The 7,389-nt window shown below is 47.0% G+C and overlaps 1 long non-coding RNA gene across 1 annotated transcript; it reads left to right on the top strand.

Moving 5' to 3' along the window:
• Nucleotides 1–3,544: 3,544 nt before the first annotated feature.
• Nucleotides 3,545–7,073, top strand: LOC125082568 (uncharacterized). Its single transcript, XR_007122015.1, has 3 exons — nt 3,545–5,300; nt 5,684–5,742; nt 6,336–7,073. It is a non-coding gene; the product is annotated as an uncharacterized LOC125082568 (long non-coding RNA).
• The last annotated feature ends 316 nt before the right edge of the window (nt 7,074–7,389 follow it).

Genomic DNA, 7,389 nt, shown 5'->3' with positions numbered 1-7,389 from the left:
TGACCGTAAGAACCACGGACCAGGGAGCAGCAGCAAGATTCTATTTATTTGTCATTTGCATGTAAATTTCATATGTAATGGATATTGTGTCAGAAATTTTAGTGCAATTAGATAGAACAGAATACAGTATAATATTTGAGCTCAAATATAAAAAAAGACAGCCTGTTTGTATATGCGCATGGGAAAACTCCAGCTCATTCTTGATTTCTTTAAGAAATTCAATGGCACATCCTGACTCTGTGATCAGAGCGGTTAAGCTTGGCTGGCTAAAAATACAGCAGTCACTCCAAGGCTGGGAGGTGGGGAATGGACTCAGTGGAGAGAAAACATCCATGTCTTGCCTTATTAATAGCTCTTAGAATGCAATGTCAATGTGTACTTTACCAGTGACGCCTCCAACAACTATAAAAAGTACTCTCTGTGGCTGAAGGACAGATATTTTCGGAGTTAATTATAGCTAGTCATAGATTAGAGAAACATTGTTCTTTGCTTTTTTTAATTCTAAAGGAAATGAACTGACACAATGAAATCAAAAGATCAGGATTCAAGTATGTGGCTGTCAATAGGTTACATAACTAGTTACATAATAAGTATTGGGACGAAGGAGGAGCGAGCAGCTCCTTTAAAAACTATTCACCACACTCTGTGCCCTTTGTTGGTAACAACTATGTGTTTGTTGTGGGTGAACTACTCGTGGTAATGTTGGAGGAAGAGATGAGCGAGACCCTCCCTCTTAGTGAGACCAGCGTAAAAATTAAAACACCTTCTTTGTAACTGTGTGTTTAAATCTCTTCCTTCTCCCTCCACCAATTATCGGATTGTGGATTGCCTTAGAATCAGCTTCAGTGAGTGGAACAGATATCTGATCTCCTGAGTGTAAGAGATACCCGATCTCCTTTTTAATTTCAGATGACGAGATCTCAGGCTGTTGAGGTATTTCCGCCCAATACCTACTACTACTGTCTGTTAGAAATGCTTCCACTGCAAGGAGCAGAGAACTCTGGTAACTGAACCCACTTGAGACAGCGCTTTGCTTTGCTCACTCAGCAAGACGTCTGGGTCTCAGCAGCTGTTGGTGTCTGCTTGGCTTTTCGGAAGCATTAGGCCCGCACGCCATGTGGCTGGCCCTGACTTTCCCTCACTGCCACAGGGTGGTTGCCCAATTCCAAGCATCACAGCCATATCCAAGGCAGGACATAGTGTGGAAGGAGCCCAAAACCAGGGATGCTTGTCTCTTTTATCAGGACCATCAAGCAATTCCAGAAGCCCCCAGCCCCTCCCTGGTTCTGTCTCATTGCTGAGGGCTGTTTCACACTGGGTGCCTGGGAAAATGAGCATTTACTTCCCCACCTGCTTCTGGGGCTCACTCACTGGATAATCTAGCAAACCCTGACTGGCCACAGAGCTCCTCCTGCACGGCAGTGTTAAGGGCTTGGAACTGCAGTCATGACCATGACAAACATGGTTCTCAGTGTTAGAGGAATCACAGCGTCTTGAGGGAAGGGGTATTAAATAGTCAAGAGATGAGGTGCAGAACTACCGTTTGCTATTAAGTGCTTGCTGGTACAAGAAAGGGGGACCAGAGCTGTGTAGACCCATGGAAGTCTTCCTGGACAGACTGTTAGAGAATGAACCCAAGTGAATGGAGTGAAGAGAATGAAATGACCATTTTCAGAAGGAGAGTGTGGACAGAGAGAACTGTGTGGCCAGTGGGGGCCGGGCCCAAGTGCAGCAAGGAGGAGCTCCTGTTCCCATAGCTCAGAACGTCACCGTTGTCCCAGAGCACCTGCCCGGGCCGCTATGTGTGCTGGGTTTGAATTGTCATTTTGGGGCCCACGAATCACCTTTGCTGGCTCTTCTCTTCTTCTGTTGATAACTATCAATACTTGATGTGCGGAGGGTTGGATCCTGCTGGATCCTCATGGCTTATAGCTTTGCTTGGACACGGGGAGTTCTCCACTCTCCCCTGGGCATGTCTTGGGAAATTGTGAAAGGTAGGAGAGTCACATCGCTGTTGTTTCCCCCTGTTCATGTCTGACAGCTGGCTGGAGTCTGCCCATGAGGCATCAAAGACAGACACCACATGATCTCGCTCGTATGTGGAATTTAAGAAATAAAACCGACGAATGTAGGGCAGGGAAAGGAAAAATAAAATAAGATGAAAACAGAGGAGGCAAACCATAAGAGACTCTTAATCATAGGAAACAAACTGAGGGTTGCTGGAGGGGAAGGGGGTTGGGGGACTGGGTGCCTGGGTGCTGGGTGTGAAGGAAGGGACATGATGTAATGAGCACTGGGTGTCATAAACCATGGATGAATCGCCAAATTCTACCCCTGAAACTAGTAATACACTCTATGTTAACTATATCGAATTTAAACAAAAAAATTTTAGAGAAGATACTGATGTGATTGTTCCTTCCCACGGACCAGTTTCTTAGACATGAGTTCAGCAACGGATATTTTCTTAACCCGGAGACTTTCCCATCATTATGTCATTTCATACTTGAGGGGTCGCTCAGCAAACACGTGGACAAGGAATATCCTGCAGAAGTGTAGATAGGGTGTGAGACGTGGAGTCGGTGTATCTGTGTGTAGGGAGGTCATGGACAGGTTTCATGCAGTTCTGGTTTATTTTATTTTGTGTGGCAACTGCTGTGAATACTGCCAAGCCTAAAACTATTTTTTCCTAATGCCAGCTCATCAGGATAGTGAACTTTATTAGGTTTCTGAGAAGTAGACTGTCTGGGATTAAATGGCATATTTTGGTCACTACATCTGTGTACTTTAACCAATATATTTTCAGTAACTAACTTCCGGAGAATGTCTATTACTGTTCAAAGATGAACTCTTCTACCTTCCCCTTGCTAAAGCAGGGTACGACCTTCTTCTTCCCTGGTCATCACCACCATCCAATTTCCTTCTGTGGGGACATTTCAGATGCATTTCCTTCTCTGGCAAATGGGGATTGTAATGTCATCTCTACCATGGAGACCTGGGGAGGATTGAATGAGAAGGGAGATGTAGAATGTTTAGAACAGTGCTTCACATGTAAAAAGTACTCAATGAAATCTAGTGCTTTGATTTTCAAGTGGGATCAGGATGTCATTATACACGGAAGGCACTGCGGAGGGCAGAGTCATGCTGACTTGGCTGGGGCAAAGTCCATAGTCGTTGGCCATGTTGACTGCTTTCCATCTACTGGGTAGTCAAGTAGAGGGTCCTCATGGACAGTTTAACACATCATTCTTTGTTTACTTTTTTAAAAATTTTATTTATGTATATGACAGAGAGAGACACATCAAGAGAGGGAACACAAGCAGGGGGAGTGGGAGAGGCAGAAGCAGGCTTCCCACTGAGCAGGGAGCCCTATGCAGGGCTCAATCCCAGGGCTCTGGGATCATGACCTGAGCCAAAGGCAGACGCCTAACGACAGAGCCACCCAGACGCCCCTACTCTTTTTATTTTTCTTCTCTTTAGCTTTCATCACTCAGTTTTTTATCTGCTGTACTCATGGCAAGGTGAGCCTTGGAAAATGAACAGTGATCAAAACAGACATGTTCTAGAAAGAACCTTCTGTTTGATCAAGAGTACATTTTCCTATTCGGGTGCCTTATGTACAGTAGCAGACGGGAAGTAAGACCCTGTTGAGAGCTCGAAGAATGAAAACCTCAGCAGAATCAGAATAGCATTTCCAATACCAGATATCTCAGACTTCTGCTTGGCGTGCTTCTTCCCATCGTCCCTTTCCTGAGGTTCACGGGAAGAGGCTTGGCTCGGCTAATGAGTCACCAGATAAAACACAAAGGCTCCAGACACTTTTTGCACTCCAGTTATAAGTGTAAAGGAGAAAGATCGAACCACTCAGGGAGGGACGGTTTTTGCTCATGAGTTGGAAAAAGGGTGGTGGGGGTCAGTCTCTGCCTTGGCACTTGTCACCATCACCAGGGAGCCAGAGGACTCTGAACAACAGTCCCTTGATGGTCTTTGGTCGAGTCTAGAGAATGCAGTCATCCCCAGCAGCAGGATGCTGCCTGCCCCTGGTCCAGCTAAGAGGGACTCCTGTCTGGGCTCTGGGCCTGCTCAGCATCCTCTCTCCGTCACCGGCAAGCTCAAGACTCCCTGGACATCCCAGTGCTCAAGGACCAGGGGCGGGCCCTAGACAACACAAGGGTTGATGGAATTCACAGGCCAAAGTCACCAGTGGGGCACTGGACCATCAGGCTTGAGACCTCTCCTCACCTGTGGCCTGGACGATGGTGGAGCCCCATGCCCCGTGCCCTTGACTTGCTTAGACGACACAGACGTGAACTTGTGTGATTTTTGCACGGGTGCGTTATTGGTGACGAAGTCATGCTGACTTACTGTGGGTTGCGGGGAGATGTCCTGTGGTAGAGTGCTAATAATGACAAAAATAATCATAAATTTAAAAATAACAATAAAAATCAGCAATGTGAAGATTGTTTTCAGAGCAGGGGAAGAAGCGAGAGGGCAGCTGGGTGTCTTTTCCAAATGGTAGGGATATCTGACTTCTTGGAGTCTTTTTCAGGAAGTGAGCATTGAACGCCTTACACCAAGGAGTGGTGGGTTGTGTCTAGTTCTCCTGAGGGCGGCGTGCCCCATCCTTCCCTTCTCCCTGTGTGCTCAGGGCCACCCCTTCCTCCTCGGTCCCCTGGGCTTCCCCAGCCCCCAGCCGTGCATGCTCCCTCTATCTCATGGGGACTCCTCCCCGCCTCCAGGTGAACAGCAGGCTGAGCAGATCCCATCCACACCTGCCCAGACACACCTGCCTCACCTCGGGGCAGACAGCGATCTGGCTCCCAGCACGTTGATGAAACAGAAAACTAACATCCTTGGCAAAACGCTGGGGCTCCTGCTTCAGGGAACTTGTAAAAGCAAGAGTGGTTTAGTTTTCCAAGGCCAAGTCATTCACTGCTCCCCTCCCCATCTCCCCCAGAGGAGAAGGGACATGGCAAGATTGCTTCTCACCAGCAACCAGCTCTCATCTAAAAGCACTTTTTTAGAAACAGAACGATTTTCTGGATAATTTATCCAATTAGCATCATGAAGGCAGTCGCTGGAGTAGAGAAAATGGCAGTGAACATCAACTGTGAAGACCAGTGGGAAGTCCCAGGGGAAACAGAAGATAGCAGCATTTAGACACCGTCACCCACATGGACCACCACACCGCGACCCTGAGGCAGGTGAGCGCCAGGTGCTCATGCAGAAGGAGACGCCCACAGGACCCGCCAGCAGAGTACAAGCTAGTGCGCACTTGTGAAATGGTGCCTTCAACTCCACAGGTAACGGGTTCCCCACCTTCAACTCAACAGGTAACGGGTTCCTCTGCTCAGTCCCTGGGCTTCCCGATGGCTCCATGACAGGGCTGGGCTGCTAGGGTATAGACTTTTGTCCTTCCTGCCTTTTATCCACAAACGACTGAATGCTCTTAAAGGTGGCAAAAGTGACTTGAACTCCTGTTTGTCGTCAAGAAGATTTTGCTAATGTTTTTCAAATTTATGATTACTATGATTATGTTTTTCAGTACAGATTTGAAGACCGGAATAGAGAAAACAGAAATGATTAATGAAACAGGAGTGAGATGTATATGTCACGTGCAAAGCAGGGGTGGGACGCTGGCCTTGCAGTAATTGGCCCTTTGTGCTGAGACGTGTCTATGTTGCAGGTGGAACGCCAGGCATTGGACCTTTGCTAAGACCAAAGGTATCTCAGGTCTTCAGAATGGTAAGTCAGATGAGCTTTGCATTTCTAGTTTGTGTGCTTTCTTCTCTCTCTCAATCATCATTCTGGGAGTTTATGGGGGTCAATTCTGGGTTAAACTCAGAAGCAGAAAAAAGTCATTGGAGCTTTGCCTCACAGTATTCAACAGGCAAGAGAAGTTGTTACCTTTGTCGTGGAAGCCATCCACGGAATCCTCTGGGCTTTCTGTCTACCCTGTTTATTCATTTTCAAAGATTTATTTACTTATTTTAGAGAGGGAGAGAGTGGTGGGGGTAGGTGGGGCAGAGGGATGGGAGAGAATCTTAAGTAGGCTCCAGGCTCAGCTCAGAGCCTGATGCAGGGCTCGATCTCACGACTCTGAGATCATGACCTGAGCTGAAACCAAGAGTTGGATGCTCAAGTCCCTGAACCACCCAGGCACACCTACCCCATTTATTGAGCACGCATCTTCTGGGGGCTGCAAACAATGTCCTGCCAATGAGCCACTGCGGGCAAGGCCCTCTCCTGCGCTAAAACATTCAGGACCCGCAGTGCATTATGTTTGGGGTCCGTTCCAATCTGCTCTCTGTTCTTCTCTAACAATAAGAACCTTGAAGTTCACAGTGTGGAAGGAAAGTGACACGTAATCAACGACTGTGCGAATGAATGAGCGAGTGAATCAAGACCCGCGCGCTGGGCTTGCCCTTACTGGTGAGGGAAACAAGGGTGCTACCTTGCTGGGAGACTAGATGAGCCAGACTTCGTGCAGAACTGTCTTCTGCCTCCTTTTCAAGTGCTACTTCAAAGAGAAGAAAGTGACCAAGCAACCTGATGCCAGTTTCGAGATCTATATCCAGACCAGCTGTGGAAGAGACAGTAAGTCTGCCACCTTGTGTGTATGCTGTCCAGTGTCTGCTGCTGAGCACGTTCAGAACTCAAGTGAAAAATACGTGGAAAAGAGCCCAGAATTCTGTAGCTTGCTTTCACTGATTCACGGTAGCTGAAAGGACAGGGACTGTTGTTATCTCTTAAAGGAGGAAGCCAGAGGTAGTTCCACGGCTGCTGAATTCTGCAGCAAAACGATGACACCTGGAGGCTTTCCTTGGTCTTTGCATTCCAGCACACCAGTAAACTGACTCCCTCATGATCTCAGTGTGGCTGCAGAGCCTCCAGACATCACCCCAACACACAGCTCTGTGTCCTTCTCATGCATCTCATTTTAACCATGGAAGAAAATCTCTCCCACGGTATGAAAGTTACCCTATAAAACCTCATAATTCTCTTTTGGTTACCTTGTTTCATGATTTGCTGCTGTGGGGAATAATGTTGGGATCGACATCTCTGTATGTACCCCCCACCCCACCCCTGCACAGAATAAATCCTTGTAAAATAAGATAAAAAGAAAATGCATAGTTTGTTGGACTCTAGGACTGAGTGAGCTATAAATGTTTTTAAAAAAGAAAGGATACTACAAATCGTGGTCATTTTGGTTTGTGAGCATGAGTTCTTTATTTTCTTTAGATGGGACAGAAGGTTTTTGGAGGAGACAAACAAAAACCTTTAACCCAAGTAACATCAGTATGAGACAATTTGCATTTCAGTATCTTGTCTCCCTCCTTGTCCCGTGCCACCAGATAGCACAGACAGGAGGCTGTTTCTTGCATGATTTCT

The sequence above is a fragment of the Lutra lutra genome, chromosome 12 (assembly GCF_902655055.1).
Source record: "Lutra lutra chromosome 12, mLutLut1.2, whole genome shotgun sequence".
Taxonomy (NCBI): domain Eukaryota; kingdom Metazoa; phylum Chordata; class Mammalia; order Carnivora; family Mustelidae; genus Lutra; species Lutra lutra.
Note: the sequence above shows the minus strand (reverse complement) of the source record. Positions and strands in the feature narration are given on the sequence as shown.